This window comes from Macaca nemestrina, chromosome 10 (assembly GCF_043159975.1).
Source record: "Macaca nemestrina isolate mMacNem1 chromosome 10, mMacNem.hap1, whole genome shotgun sequence".
Taxonomy (NCBI): Eukaryota; Metazoa; Chordata; class Mammalia; order Primates; family Cercopithecidae; genus Macaca; species Macaca nemestrina.
The window spans coordinates 142646470-142661901 of record NC_092134.1 but is presented as its reverse complement, the minus strand read 5'-3'; the positions used below and the strand labels follow the sequence as shown (position 1 = coordinate 142661901).

Genomic DNA, 15432 nt, shown 5'->3' with positions numbered 1-15432 from the left:
TAAAGGAAAATACTTTCTGAGTTGAGCAATTACTTGGGCCAACTTGGAGGACTGCAACCCAGAAGCATAGATTCAAGCTGCCCTGAATCTCTCCTCCCAGTAGCAGTAGTTGTGGTTTTTTTAAAAAAATCTATTTATTTATTTATTGACTGGGTTATGAGACTGGCTAAGTTTTGTATTTTTGATAGAGATGGGGCTTTCACCATGTCGCCCAGGCTGGTCTCGAACTCCTGGGCTCAAATGATCCACCCACCTCAGCCTCCCAAAGTGCTGGGAATCCAGGCGGGAGTCACTGCACCTGCCTACAAGTGGGTTTTTCTTTTCTTTTCTTTCTTTTTCTGGAACTTTATTTCTTCTAACAGGTACAAGTGGTAGTAGATTTTCCTTCTTTTAAAGGAAAAAAAAAAAGGAAAAGAAAAAGGCAGTTCCTATTTACCAAGAATTTAGGTAAAAATAACATAACATACTGACTGGCTATACATTGTTATTTGTATCACACATCCCAGGAACATGGAGATAATGGGTGAGGCAGCTAGTCAGGAAACTACAGGGAAGAAAAGAAAGAACAAAATGCCTTTAAACAGTTGCGCCCATGGGCATGGAGGTGGGGTTCGGGGAATATAGGTGGTTATGGGGAGGGCCACTAGGGACCCCTCTGAGCTATTTTTCTTTTCTCAAGTAGGAGTCGAAGTGTGATGCTGGAGAAAGAAACCTGGACCAAAATGGCGTGTGGGTAACTTGTTTCTCTTTTCTGGGTCTCAACTTCCTCCAGCTCGGTTGTTCAGAGAAGGAAGTTGCATGGGAAAGGAAATGGCAGTCAGTTCTGTCTCGCTGAAGCAGTCTAAGTTGAAGTATAAAAAAAGTAAGGCGGGCTGGAGTGAGAGGAAGGCTGGGGAAAGCTGGTGAGGTATCTCGAAACCCGTGTTAAGGAATTTCCCTGGCTTAGAACGGGGCAATTGGTTTTTACCATTAAAATCCCTTTGGTTTTTACCATTAAAATTCCAAAGTTACGGCCCTTTCTTCCTCTTTGTAAATGTTGGTTAGCCACTATTGGACATTGCCAGTGCTCAGGGGAAACTAGTTGAGATTAGAAGAAACGATTCTAAAAAGTAAAGTAGAGGTTCTTCTTCAGACTTTCCTCCCCATCTAATTAGGAATAAATAGTAACTTCTCTTAGAAGAAAAATTTATTCAAAGACCTGTGTTAATATTCTTAAATATCTGCTAGCCGTAATAAAGAAATCAATGGACTTTATGTTGTTAGCTCCCACAATTTAGCCTAAATATTTGCCGTGGCATGCTTATACCGGTCCAAGCAAGCATTAGGTCATAGCCTGTTCCTCTTCCTTATTTGAAGGTGTTTTTACCTTCCTCAGCATTCCACAAGTTACTCCTCCTTCCTTTGTTCTCCTCTGCCTTTGCCTCTTTTAAAAAGCTCTAAGTTGCTGGCCAATCGGGACAAATACGGAACGTGAGGTCCTGTTCCAGCCAATGGAAACCGGACACAGTGGTAGGGTGGACGCGTCAGGTTCTAAATGACCCTGCTCCTTTGTTTGGTGCACTCTCGTGGCAAAACTGCTGGCGAGCGCACCCTTTCTGCAGAAAGTAAAAGTGGCCTTGCTGAGGACATTAAATTAATGTTCAAGTGCTATTTCTTTACGGCACCAGGGAACAAGCATTTCTCACACAATTTTACACAGCGGTAGTCATAGCAGGTCTGCAAGGTTGACTCCAGCAGAGAACGTCAGGAAGACAGTTATCGCAGTCAAAGAACTAAAACCTAGGAAGGAGCCAGAATCGTCAGTTTCAAAGAAAAGATCCTTCGCATATGCAGAATTACAATCCCTGAACACAACTCGCTGGCCTGTATTTTGATTTTAATTGACTGCATGGTTCAAGATTAAGGGCTGGTAAATTGAGACCTGAATTCTCCTTCAGCAACAACCAGGGAGAGTTGGAGGAATGGGGGGTGGTGTACTGTACTCACTCATTTTTCAAATTAAGTCTTTGAGGCTCCTAGTAAGCCAACTGAAAGGAATTCTTAGTTCCTCAGGCTAAAAGAGCACAGAAGTTGCTCTGTGGGATGGGCACCCAGTGCCTCACACCTATAATCCCAGCACTTTGGGAGGCTAAGGAGGGATCAGTTGAGGCCAGGAGTTTAAGACCAGCCTGGGCTGGTGAGACTGTCTCTACAAAAAATTAGCCAGGCATGGTGGCACGTGTCTGTGGTCCCAGATACTTGGGAGGCTGAGAAGGCATGATTGCTTGAGCCCAGGAGTCTGAGGCTGCAGTGAGCTGAGATTGTACCACTGCACCTCAGCCTGGGTGACAGAGCAAGACCTTGTCTCAAATAAATAAATAAATAAATAAATAAATAAATAAATAAAAATTAGCCAGGTGTGGTGATACATGTCTGTAGTCCTAGCTACTTCGAGGCTCAGGTGGGAAGACCGCTGGAGCCCAGGAATTTGAGGCTGCAGTGAGCTCTGATTTTGGGTCTGGACTCCAGCCTGGGTGACAGAGCGAGGCCCCATTTCGATAATTTAAACAATGATTTTTTTCAGAAATGTTGCTATGTGGGCCGGGAGTGGTGACTCACACCTGTAATCCTAGCACTTTGGGAAGCCAAGGTGGGTGGATCACCTGAGGTCAGGAGTTCAAGACCAGCCTGACCAACATGGTGAAAGTCCGTCTCTATTAAAAATATAAAAATTAGCTGGGCGAGGAGGCGGGCGCCTGTAATCCTAGCTGCTCAGGAGGCTTAGGCAGGAGAATCACTTAAACCCAGGAGGCAGAGGTTGCATTTAGCCGAGATCATGCCACTGCACTCCAACCTGGGTGACACAGTGAGACTGTCTCCAAAAAAAAAAAAAAAAAAAAAATTGCTATGTGAAGGTAGAAGGAAAATAAAATAGGCAGAAGGCAATGAGTTCAGAGGACTTGCTTTTAATTGTACATTAAACTGTAAGAACTCTCAAATATTCTGCATTCTTTTTGAATGACTTTAGTGTGCTTTTCCTCCTACAGCTACATTGAGACCAGAGTACCAGCTTTCCTTGCAGAGAGAGAAAGGGAGTGAGAAGGGGGGAGAGAGAAACAATGGTGAAAATGATAAACGATGATGATTGTTTCTTCTGAGATAAAAACCTGAGCTCTATGCTAAGGAAAGAAAACTGGCTCTCTAGGATTTTTTTCTTCACCCTTCCTGTCTTATTCAGGAAGGAATAATAAAAGAGAGGAGGATAAAGAGTGCCGACATTTACTGAGGTCCTTTTGTGAACTAGGCACTTTCTCCTTCATGGGTTCTTTTAATCTCCACATTTTTATATGTGAGGAAACGGGAGGGTCAGAGTATTTAAGTAACAAGTTCTCTCGTTATAAAAGGCAGCAGTGGGATTCTTCTATCAAGGCCTGGCTTTTTCCACACCAAAGGAAAATCAGTCAGGCATCCTACAGGCCGTTAGCCGCTAGAGGGGCCGGATGAGTTGAGTGGCTTAGAGCACTGTTCTCTAACCGAAGCACGGCGCAGAAGCTCCTGGGGAGCCTTTTAAAACATGGAAGACCCCACCTCTGAGTTTCTGGTCCTGTAGGTCCGGAGTGGAACCAGACACTTCACATTTCTAAGAAGGTGTCCGTCCATCCAGAACCACACCTTGAGATGAATGAACTACCTTAGAGCTGCTAGTCTCCAGGAATGGAAAAAGCACTTCCCAGTTCACACTCTAATGACAGTGGGGTCAGGGAACGTGACAGTGTCACTCTCCTGTGGGAAGGCTAACGCATCCCCAAGTGCCCTTAAATAGAATTCCCCATGTTCTGAGAGGTGATAGAACCACGTGCTCTTGACTTCTGATTCCACTGCAAGATTTCACCCACAAGATATTTTCATTCTTGAATGTGCATGGTTACAATCAATCCTCATTATTCCTGGATTGCATCTTTGGGAATCTGCCTCCTCTCTGAAATTTATTTGGAACCCCCAAATCCATCCTTGCAGGACCTTCAGTCGTTCACAGACACGCGTAGAGACGGGAAAGATTTGAGTCACTCAGACCACGGTGATGTCCATTTCCAGCGGCAGTCGAACAAAGCCAGGCTCCGCCTTCTTGTTTTAGCTCTCCACAGTAAAGCAGCATCCTTCCTGTTTGCAGTATATGTAGTGTCAGGTTTTGACATTTCTGTGCTTTTTGTTGGTGATTTTGCTCTTTAAAAAATAGTCCCTAAACATAGTTCTGAAGTGCCGTCAACCGTTCCTAAGGGCAAGAAAGCTGTAATATGTCTTACGGAGAAAATATGTGTGTTAAATGAGCTTCATTCTGGTGTGAGTTATAGTGCTGTTGGCCATGGATCTAATGTTAATGAATCAATAATAATATATAATAATTACATAATTATCTTTAAACACAAACACACGTAATTGATTGGTTGATGAGACATGTGATCAGAGGTTCACGGGAACCTCACCCTGTATTGCCTCTAGGAGCAACACTTCAGTATTCACAGTAACCGTATGGAAAATGAGAATCGGCTGCATACCGTAGGGAATCTGATGGCTCAAGGCACACGAAAGAACCACAAAAATCAAGAGAAGAAAAAAATGAAAAAAACTTGAAAATTGACTCAAAGACTTGGCAAATGCAAATATATGTATGTAACATAAAAATGTTATTTTATTTTTCGTAGAGAAGGGGTCTCACTATGTCACATATCGTGTCGTTTCTCTAGTTAGTTGACACGCTGGAATACAGGAAATGGTTATAGGGAAAACAGTTGTGGGAACATCTCAGCCTTCCCCTGTTATCCTTACGGATGACATTTTGTCTGTAAAAAGTGAGTCTCATGCCCCCATCGTCATCAGCTCTGTCCTTCAAGAACCGTTAGAGCCCTCTGTGCTAATAATGCCAGGCTCCTCACGTTCAGTGCCCAGGCCTGGAGGGAGGAAGGGCAGGGTCCTCGCAGCTGCTGTTTATCTCACTCCTGTTGTAACCAGAGAACAATGGGTCCTGCTAAGGGAGGGATGAGAATAATACTACCATTGTTGGCACAGCAGCTAAAGATGGAGCTCTGAACGTGGGGACAAGTCCCGCTCCTCTCCTTTCATTCTGAGTATTCTCAGAAGCACAGCCACTTTTCAATGATACACAGTTATTCTGGGAAGCCAGGGGAGGAATCTAGTATCCAATACAGCCTTGAACCATGCACACACTAAGAATTCAAATAGTCGGGCATGGTGGCACATCCTTAATCCCAGCACTTTGAGAGGCTGAGGTGGGAGGATCACTTGAGGCCAAGAGTTCAAGACCAGCCTGAGTGACACAGTGAGACCCCCTTTCTCTGCAAAAAATAAAATAAATTAACCAGGCATGGTGGTGCATACCTGTAGTCCCAGCCACTTGGGAGGCTGAGGCAGGAGGATCATTGGAACCCAGGAGATCAAGGCTGCAAGTGAGCTGTAATCATGCCTTTGCCCTCCAGCCTGGGCAATAGAACGAGACCAGGTCTCTAAAATAATAATAATAAGAAGAAGAATACAAATAAATGGCCTGGAACTCAGACCGTACCTGTCTGATAAAGAGAACTCCATCCTCGCAGGTTTGGGTGGGGTAAACTCGTCAGAATCCTCCAGCCCACAGCGTGAGCATAGCAGGACTAACACGTCTGGGAAGAAGTTCAGCTCACACAGATGGGATAGAGGCGGGACGCTCATTTAGTCAGAGCAATGACAGACGATTGTCAGTCAAGTATACCAAGATGCTTTAACCTTTTTGTTTTTAAGTTCTATCTTGGAAAATGTGCGATTTTTATATATGTCCTCACAGTCTTCATTCCCTCTGTCACAGAATGGAGACCGAGTCTGTGTGCTCTTGACGGTTCCATTACACTCCTGCCGGTGGAGTTTCTTTCCTCTGTGACACGTGGCGGTTCCGTGTAAAGGGGATGGGAGGGACTATTTTCTCACCATAGGTGAGAGGTTTACAGGTTTCCACTCCTGTCGACGCCTGTGTCAGGTTTAGAGAGTGCACTGTATTTGCCTTTGAAGTGTGCCCACTTTGACAACTCCTAGCAATTGGTCAGTAGGGGTTGGGGCTTGAAAAATGCGTAGGAAGAAGGTGAAATAGAATGGGATGGCTGGAAAGAGGAAGAGAGAGTGGGAATCCCAAGCAATTTTCAATTTTGCTACAACTAAGATTCCTTTTTTTTTTTTTGAGACGGAGTCTCGCTCTTGTTGCCCAGGCTAGAGTGCAATGGCGTGATCTCGGCTCACTGCAACCTCCACCTCCCGGGTTCAAGCGCTTCTCCTACCTCAGCCTCCCGAGTAACTGGGATTGCCACCATGCCCGGCTAATTTTTGTATTTTTAGTAGAGATGGGGTTTCACCATGTTGGCCAGGCTGGTCTCGAAATCCTGACCTCAGGCAATTCGCCCGCCTCAGCCTCCCAAAGTGCTGGGATTACAGGCGTGAGCCACTGCGCCCGGCCTAATACTATACACTTAAAAATGGTTAAAATGGTAAATGTTATGTGTTTTTTAATCTCAATTTTAAAAAAATCCTTCATGAGGACAGACTTCAAAATTAAATTTTGGCAAGGGAACCTTTTTCAGAGAGCCTTTCTCAAACTTGCTCGTGGGCATATAATTCTCCGAAAACGGTAATAAATCTGAGATCTTGCCCAGTTGTAAGCCTTGGAAAGAGAGATGTAAATTTTTCCCCAACGTGTGCAACCAGAGAAAGACAAAGCCTTGAAGAACCATGACAAAGAAGAAAAAGAACAAGCAGGAAGTTCTCGGGGGAAATAGTGCCACGTGCAGGCGTGCCTGCCATAAGCCACAAGCGCTGATGTGTGGTGTCTGTGGGGACAGGCACTTTTTGTGTCCTGCGAGGGTACCTGAGTGAGGAAGAATGAGGAAGAGCGTGGAGCAAGCACTTGGGTTCACTCAGGGCTGCAAACTAACTGAAGGTAGTCGCATACCACGGCCAAAATAAACTGGAAGGAAAAACCATTTGTTGTGACTTTGTTGTGAGGGTAATCACAATGGGTGCTAAACAGGAAGAACCCAAAAAACTGTTCTGGAAACCCCATTCAGCACCTCTGGAGAAAAATGCCTCAAAGCGCTCCAAGACTGAAGTTTCGAAAGCAAAGATGGGCCGGGCCAGGTGGCTCACGCCTGAAATCCCAGCATTTTGGGAGGCTGAGGTGGATGAATCATTTGAGGTCAGGAGTTTGAGACCAGCCTGGCCAACATGGTGAAACCCCATCTCTACTAAAAATACAAACATTAGCCAGGTGTGGTGGCACATGCCTGTAATCCCAGCTACATGGGAGGCTAAGGCAGGAGAATCACTTGAACCTGGTGGGCAGAGGTTGCAGTGAGCTGAGATCATGCCACTGTACTCCAGCCTGGCTGACAGAGACTCCATCTCAAAAAAAAAAAAAAGGCCGGGCGCAGTGGCTCAAGCCTGTAATCCCAGCACTTTGGGAGGCCGAGACGGGCGGATCACGAGGTCAGGAGATCGAGACCATCCTGGCTAACACGGTGAAACCCCGTCTCTACTAAAAAATACAAAAAACTAGCCGGGCGAGGTGGCGGGCGCCTGTAGTCCCAGCTACTCGGGAGGCTGAGGCAGGAGAATGGCGTGAACCCGGGAGGCGGAGCTTGCAGTGAGCCGAGATCCGGCCACTCACTCCAGACTGGGCGACAGAGCGAGACTCCATCTCAAAAAAAAAAAGCAAGCAAAGATGACAACAGGCATGGATCAGTGCGTGGACTCGTGCAGCCTAGGACAGGAGCTGAAGATGCTGTGATCATGGATCCAGGTCCTTCTTGCATCCTTGGGTGCCAGGTGGTGATCTGGCCTCGGCCTTGGCTCACAACAGTGAAAGAGGAGCCAAACAAACAAATCAAGAGGAAAGCTAAACCTTGTAGGGTTCAATTTCAGAGTAACCCCAGTCAACTGACAACCTGAAACCACTTTCTCAAGGCATTGTCACTACCAGGTGCCCTAGCTAGAAACGCCCTGTGTGATGTACAGATGACAATTACCTGTCCAGCTCATAAATCCACCTTGTTTCCTTTTCCAAAGGCCCTTAAACATTGCCTTATACAATTAAGATGATACAGGTTGCCCTGGATGTTGTCAAAGAGGTCCCTTTGGAGTATTTTCAGTACTGTTTTCCTTCCTTCCCTCCTTCTTTCCTTCCTTCCCTCACTCTCTCTCTCCTTCCTTCTTTCCTTCCTTCCTTTCTTCCTTCCTTTCTTCCTTCCCTCTCCTCCTTCTGTCCTTCCTCCCTCCTTCCTTCCTTATTGTGGCAAAACATACATATCAACATTTACCTTTAAAAAAGGTTTTATTTATTTATTTTTTTTGAGACGGAGTCTCACTCTGTCGCCCAGGCTGGAGTGCAGTGGCGCTATCTCGGCTCACTGCAAGCTCCGCCTCCCGGGTTCACGCCATTCTCCTGCCTCAGCCTCCCGAGTAGCTGGGACTACAGGCGCCCGCCACCTCGCCCGGCTAATTTTTTTGTATTTTTAGTAGAGACGGGGTTTCATTGTGTTAGCCAGGATGGTCTCGATCTCCTGACCTCGTGATCCGCCCGTCTCGGCCTCCCAAAGTGCTGGGATTACAGGCTTGAGCCACCGCGCCCGGCCATGTTTTTTATTACATATAGGGTCTCACTATGTTGCCCAGGCTGAACTCAAACTCCTGGGCTCAAGCAATCCTCCTGCCTCAGCCTACTGAGTAGCTGAGTAACCCCCAGCCCCTGGTAACCTCTCGTTTCCTTTCTATCTCTATGAATTTGCCTATTCTACCTCAGACAAGTGGAACCATGCAATCTTTGTCCTTTGTGAAATATGTTGCTGGCTTATTTCACTGAGCATAACGTTTTCAAGGTTTATTCACGTAGCATGTATCAAAGCTTCATTCCTTTCTAAGGCTGAATCATATTCTATTCTAAGTGTATACCACATTTTGTTTATCCATTCCTCTGTTGATGGACATTTGGGTTGTTTTTAACTTTTGGCTGCTGCTACACATTGTGGATATAATGCTGCTATGAACATGGTGTGTAGGTATCTGTTTCAGTCCCTGTTTTCAATTATTTGGTGGTGTGTCCCTAGGAGTAAAACTGCTGGATGAAATAGTAATTCTATGTTTAATCTTTTAAGGAACTGACAAACTGCTTTGCACAGCAGCTGCACCATTTTGCATTCTTACCAGCAGTGCACAAGTGTTCTAGCTTCTTTTTTTTTTTTTTTTTTTTTTTTTTTTGAGACGGAGTCTCGCTCTGTCGCCCAGGCTGGAGTGCAGTGGCCGGATCTCAGTTCACTGCAAGCTCCGCCTCCTGGGTTCCCGCCATTCTCCTGCCTCAGCCTCCCAAGTAGCTGGGACTACAGGTGCCCGCCACCTCTCCCGGCTAGTTTTTTGTATTTTTAGTAGAGACGGGGTTTCACCGTGTTAGCCAGGATGGTCTCGATCTCCTGACCTCGTGATCCGCCCGTCTCGGCCTCCCAAAGTGCTGGGATTACAGGCTTGCGCCACCGCGCCCGGCCTGTTCTAGCTTCTATACATCTTTACCAGCTTTTGATTTTGTGGTGTGTTTTTAAAAAAAAAATGGCCATCCTAATGATTATAAAGCAGTATCTCATTGTGTTTTAAATTTGCATTTCTCTAATGACTAGTGAAGTTGAGCATCTTTTATGTGCTTACTGGCCATCTGCATATTTTCTTTATGATAGACATTTAAATTTATTTATTTATTTATTTATTTATTTATTTATTTATTTATTGAGATGGAGTCTCGCACTGTCACCCGACTGGAGTGCAGTGGCGCGATCTCAACTCACTGCAACCTCTGCGTCCCAGGTTCAAGCGATTCTCCTGCCTCAGCCTCCGGAGTCGCTGGGATTACAGGCACCCGCCACCATGCTAAATTTTTTGTATTTTTAGTAGAGACGGGGTTTCACTATGTTGGTCAGGCTGGTCTCGAACTCCTGACCTCGTGATCCACCCTGCTTGGCCTCCCAAAGTGCTAGGATTGCAGGTGTGAGCCACCACACCCGGCCCTACTTTTTGTTTTCTTTCTTTTGGGGTCATATGCAAGACATCATTACCAAACCCAATGTCATAAAAATGTTATGCTAATTCTTCTAAGAGTTTCTAAGAGTTGTAGTGCTTACATTTATAGTTTTAGGTCTTTGATCTATTTTGAGCTAATTTTTGTAAATGCAGTAAGGTAAGAGTTCAACTTCATTCTCTTCTTGTAGGTATCCAGTTTCCCCAGTACCATTTGTTGAAGAGACTGTCCTTTCCCAGGCTTAATTTCTTTTATATTTACATATTTTTAGTTTCCTTGTTATGGAAGGAAAAGCGGTAATTACAAAAATTGTAAGCAATGCATAAGCAACATATATGTATGTATTTATTTATTCATTATTTATTTATTTTGAGACGGAGTCTCGCTCTGTTGCCCATATTGGAGAGCATTGGCGCGATCTCGGCTCACTGCAACCTCTGCCTCCTGGGTTCACGCCATTCTCCTGCCTCAGCCTCCCGAGTAGCTGGGACTACAGGTGCCCACCACCACGCCTGCTGGCTAATTTTTTGTGTTTTTGGTAGAGACGGGGTTTCACCATGTTAGCCAGGGTGGTCTCCATCTCCTGACCTCGTGATCCGCCCGCCTTGGCCTCCCAAAGTGCTGGGATTACAGGCATGAGCCACTGTGCCTGGCCTATTAACATATATTTAAATAAATATGAGAATTAAACCGGGTAACTATTACATAGAGCCAGGTTAATATTGCAAATCTAAGTTTTACCTCATTTATGATGCCCTACCTCCTCAACCTAGAGTGAGTTCTTTCTTTCATTCAGCTCTTAGCATTCATTGTCTGTAATGTTTCTCAAATTATTAAAAAATTTTAAACTATCAAAGTTATTAAAATTAACCTTTCAATCCAGCCACTGTTGAGGCAACCGACTTTTCCTTTTTCTTTTCTTTTTTTTTTTTTTTTGAGACAGAGTCTTTCTCTGTTGCCCAGGTTGGAGTGCAGTGGCTCAATCTTGGCTCACTGCAACCTCTGCCTCCCGGGTTCAAGCAATTCTCCTGCCTCAGCCTCCTGAGTAGTTGGGATTACAGGTGCCCACCACTACGCCTGGCTAAATTTTGTATTTTTAGTAGAGACAGGGTTTCACCATGTTGGCCAGGCTGGTCTCGAACTCCTGACCTCAGGTGATCTACCCACCTTGGCCTCCCAAAGTGCTGGGATTACAGGCGTGAGCCACTGCGCTCAGCTGGCAACCTACTTTTCTTGAGCATAATTCCTGCGTTCTGTCCCAGAACTTGAAGACTGAGGTGGGGAACGCCTGCAAAACCCACGACTCACCCGTGCAAGCATGTCCATGGGGCAAACCTTGACCAGTGGGGACAGGAACCAATCCTTCCTTACCTCAGGTGGATCATTCCGAGGTCATTCCGTATGGCTCCCCAGAAGGCCCCAGAGGAATAGAGTGCCAGTTGCCCACAGTGAATGATTTGAGAAGATGCCTTTATGATGGTTTTTCCTGCTTTCATGTTTCACTCTTCCCAGTTCCATGAGATCAGTCTCTTCCTCCCGCTCCCCACACCATCTTGGCTCACTGCAGCCTTGACTCCCAGGCTCATGCAATCCTCCTGACTCAGCCTCCCAAGTAGCTGGGACTACGGACTCATGCCACCACCCCTGGCTAGTTTTTGCATTTTTCATAGAGATGGGGTTTCACCATGTTGCCAGGCACATCTTGAACATCTGGGCTGAAGCAATCTGCCCACCTTGGCCTCCCAAAGTGTTAGGGTTACGGGTGTGAGCTATCGTGCCCAGCCATCTCGCATATACATATATTTTAAGTCTAAAATAACAAATGATTTCCTGCAACTGTAATATAAGACTAAGAGGGGCCGGGTGCGGTGGCTCAAGCCTGTAATCCCAGCACTTTGGGAGGCCGAGACGGGTGGATCACGAGGTCAGGAGATCGAGACTATCCTGGCTAACACGGTGAAACCCCGTCTCTACTAAAAAATACAAAAAACTAGCCGGGCGAGGTGGCGGCGCCTGTAGTCCCAGCTACTCGGGAGGCTGAGGCAGGAGAATGGCGTGAACCCGGGAGGCGGAGCTTGCAGTGAGCTGAGATCCGGCCACTGCACTCCAGCCTGGGCGACAGAGCGAGACTCCGTCTCAAAAAAAAAAAAAAGACTAAGAGGAAAGTGACTGTTGGGAATTGGAAAGGATTTGCTGTGTGATTAAGAGAGAAATACTTGATTTTTGTGTTGCGCTAAGCAAAGGCAATAGCCTGAAAACAGCCACTCTTACTTGGAAGTCACTGTCAGTAAACTGGAAGCTGTAATTTCTACTGTCTGTCATTACAGTGCCCTCTTCACAAGACATGGCTCTATGCGGAGAGTGGGTGGGATAATCTTTCATATCGAACTGTGTCATACTCTTTCCCCTTGCCTTTAAAAAAATGGTTTTAAGCGTACAATTCAGTGGTTTTTAGGGTGTTCACAAAGTCATGCAATCACCACCACTATTTAATTCCTCAACATTTTGACCATTCCAAGCAGAAATCCATATTCATTGGGGTGGAGCTTCCCTGCCTTCTCCAGGGAACCATCCTCCCAGCACTTTAATGTGTTCACCAACCCAAAAGTTCTCCGAGCCCAGCTGTTTAGGGCTTTTATGGAGGTTTCATTACATGGGCATGATGGATTAAATCATTGGCCATTGGTGATTGGGAACTAGATCTCCAGCCCTTCTCCCCTCCCTGGAGGCCGGAGGTGGAAGGTGAGGGTGAAACCCTGTAATCAAGGGTTGGCAACCGGCTTCCATGGTGAAGCCATCAACACCCACCTCCCACCAGCAAGAGGCATCTCATTAGTACAGACTCAGGTATGATTGAAAGAAGTTCATTATGAACAACAGAAGACACTCCAATTCCCTATCACAAGGGTTTTAGGAGCTCTGTGCCAGGAAGCAGAAACAAAGACCAAATATATTTTCTTTTTCTTTTCTTTTCTTTCTTTTTTTTCTTATTCTTTCTTTTTTCTTTTTCTTTTTCTTTTTTTTTTTTTTGAGACCGAGTCTCGCTCTCATTCTGTTGCCCAGGTTGGAGTGCAGTGGCACAATCTCAGCTCACTGCAACCTCCACCTCCAGGCTTCAAGCAATTCTCCTGCCTCAGCCTCCTGAGTAGCTGGGATTATAGGCATGCACCATCACACTCGGCTAATTTTTGCATTTTTACTAGAGACGGGGTTTCATCATATTGGTCAGGCTGGTCTCGAAATCCTGACCTCATGATCCGCCTGCCTCAGCCTCCCAAAGTGCTGGGATTATAGGCATGAGCCACCGCGCCCGGCTTTCTTTTTTTTTTTTAAGCAAATGGAAATTTTGATTTATCCCATCTTTTTTTGTTGTTGTTATTGTATTTTATTTTCATTATGTTAATTTCTATCTTTTATATTTTAAAAATTATATATATATATATAGTTTTGAGAGGGAGTCTCACTCTGTGGCCTAGGCTGGAGTGCAGTGGAGCAATCTCAGCTCACCACAACCTCTGCTTCCTGGGTTCAAGAGATTCTCCTGCTTCAGCATCCTGAGTAGCTGGGACTACAGGCGCCGCCACCACACCCAGCTAATTTTTGTATTTTTAGTAGAGATGGGGTTTCACCATGTTAGGCAGGCTGGTCTCAAACTTCTGACCTCAGGTGACCCGCCCGTCTCAGCCTCCCAAAGTGCTGGAATTACAGGTGTGAGTCACTGCACCCAGCCTAAAAAATTACATCTATATTAGTTATACATATTTTGGGGGTATCTGTGATATTTTAATACTTGTATACAATGTGTAATGATCAACTCAGGGTAATTGGGCTAGCCATCACCTCAAACATTCATCTTTTCGTTTCTTCTTTCCTTTTCCTTTCTTTTGAGACAGGGTATTGCCCTGTCACCCAGGCTGGAGTGCAGTGGCACAATCATGGCTCACTGCGGCCTCGACCTTCTGGGCTCAAGCAATCCTCCCACCTCAGCCTCCCGACTACAGGCATTCATCACCACACCCAGCCAACTTTCTTATTATCTGTGTAGACGGGGTCTTGCTATGTTGCCCAGGCTAGTCTCACACTCCTAGCTTCAAGTGATCCTCTCATCTCAGCCTCCAAAAGTGCTGGGATTACAGGCATGAGCCACTGCCCCCAACCTCATTAATCCTTTCTTTACGTTGGAGCATTACAAATGTCTCCTCGCTATTTTGAAACACACAATAAAGTATCACTAACTAAATCCCCCTACTGTACTCTTGAGTTACCTTATGATACCACAATGTTTTCTTCCTTGGCATGAGTAAAATCCTGCTGAGTGACACTCTGTGTTCTGGGTACACTACATTCTGTTTATCCGTGCCGTGGCTGATAGACATCTGGCTTGTTTCTGCCTTTCGGCTACTGTGACCAGTGTGCCGCGAACACTCGCGTACACGTTTTTGTGTGGGCAGGTGTTTTCGTTGCTCTTAAGCAAATACCTAGAAGTGGAATTGTTGGATCAAATGGTTATCCCATGTTACTTTTTGAGGAACTGCCAAACTGTGAAACTATTTTCAAAAGTGTTTTTATATATATATAAAAATATATATATATAAAATATATATATTATATATACTATTTTATATATATAACGTATATTATATATAAATATATAATATATAAATATATACATATTTTAAATATATATATATTTAACTTTCGAGATACAGTATTTAGGTTTGTAAATCAAAAAGTGTCTGAGAAAGGTCTCAATCAATTTAGAAGTTTATTTTGCCAAGGTTAAGGAAATGCTCAGAAGAAAATAACATGGAGTCGCAGAAACAGTCTGTGGTCTATGTCATTCTCCAAAGATGATTTTGAAGGCTTCAATAGTTAAAAGGGAAAAGCAGGCTGGAGAGGAACGAGGAGGGTGATCCATATGTTGCAGGAAAAAGGAGCAGGTAGGGGAACAGTCAATTATTTGCTCATCTGATGCTCAGTAAGTTGGCCCTGTACATAAGGTAAGGTGAACACGGAGTAGCTACCTGTGGAGGTCTTTAGCCTTTTCTCTGTAGCTCTCTGCGTAGGAACAAAAGGAAAGGCTGCTTCTTGCATGACTCAGCTTTCAGTTTTATTTTTTTTCCTTTCTGCAGAATGAATTGGGGTGCTGGCTTTTCATTTTCCTTTCACAGGTTTTTATCTCCCAATTAACTTCATAAACTCCTGGAAGCAAGGAACAGTCTTCTACTTCCTGGCATCTGCCACCGTATCTACGTTAATGCCTACACCTAGTATTTGTGTGTGAATGTGTAATTAAGACAATATGTCCTTTATCCTGAGAGTCAGTAAAGAAACAGTCTTACCGTCAGCCGGCTGGT

General features: G+C 45.0%; 1 long non-coding RNA gene across 2 annotated transcripts in view; it reads right to left on the bottom strand.

Moving 5' to 3' along the window:
* LOC105463813 (uncharacterized) overlaps nucleotides 1–5655 on the bottom strand; it is a 20243-nt gene extending 14588 nt beyond the window's left edge. The window contains exon 1 of one of the 2 annotated variants that reach the window (XR_976553.2): nucleotides 5561–5655. This is a non-coding gene — a long non-coding RNA (uncharacterized lncRNA). The remainder of the gene's footprint in view (nucleotides 1–5560) is intronic. The other variant, XR_976548.2, reaches the window with a different exon arrangement.
* Nucleotides 5656–15432: the final 9777 nt, after the last annotated feature.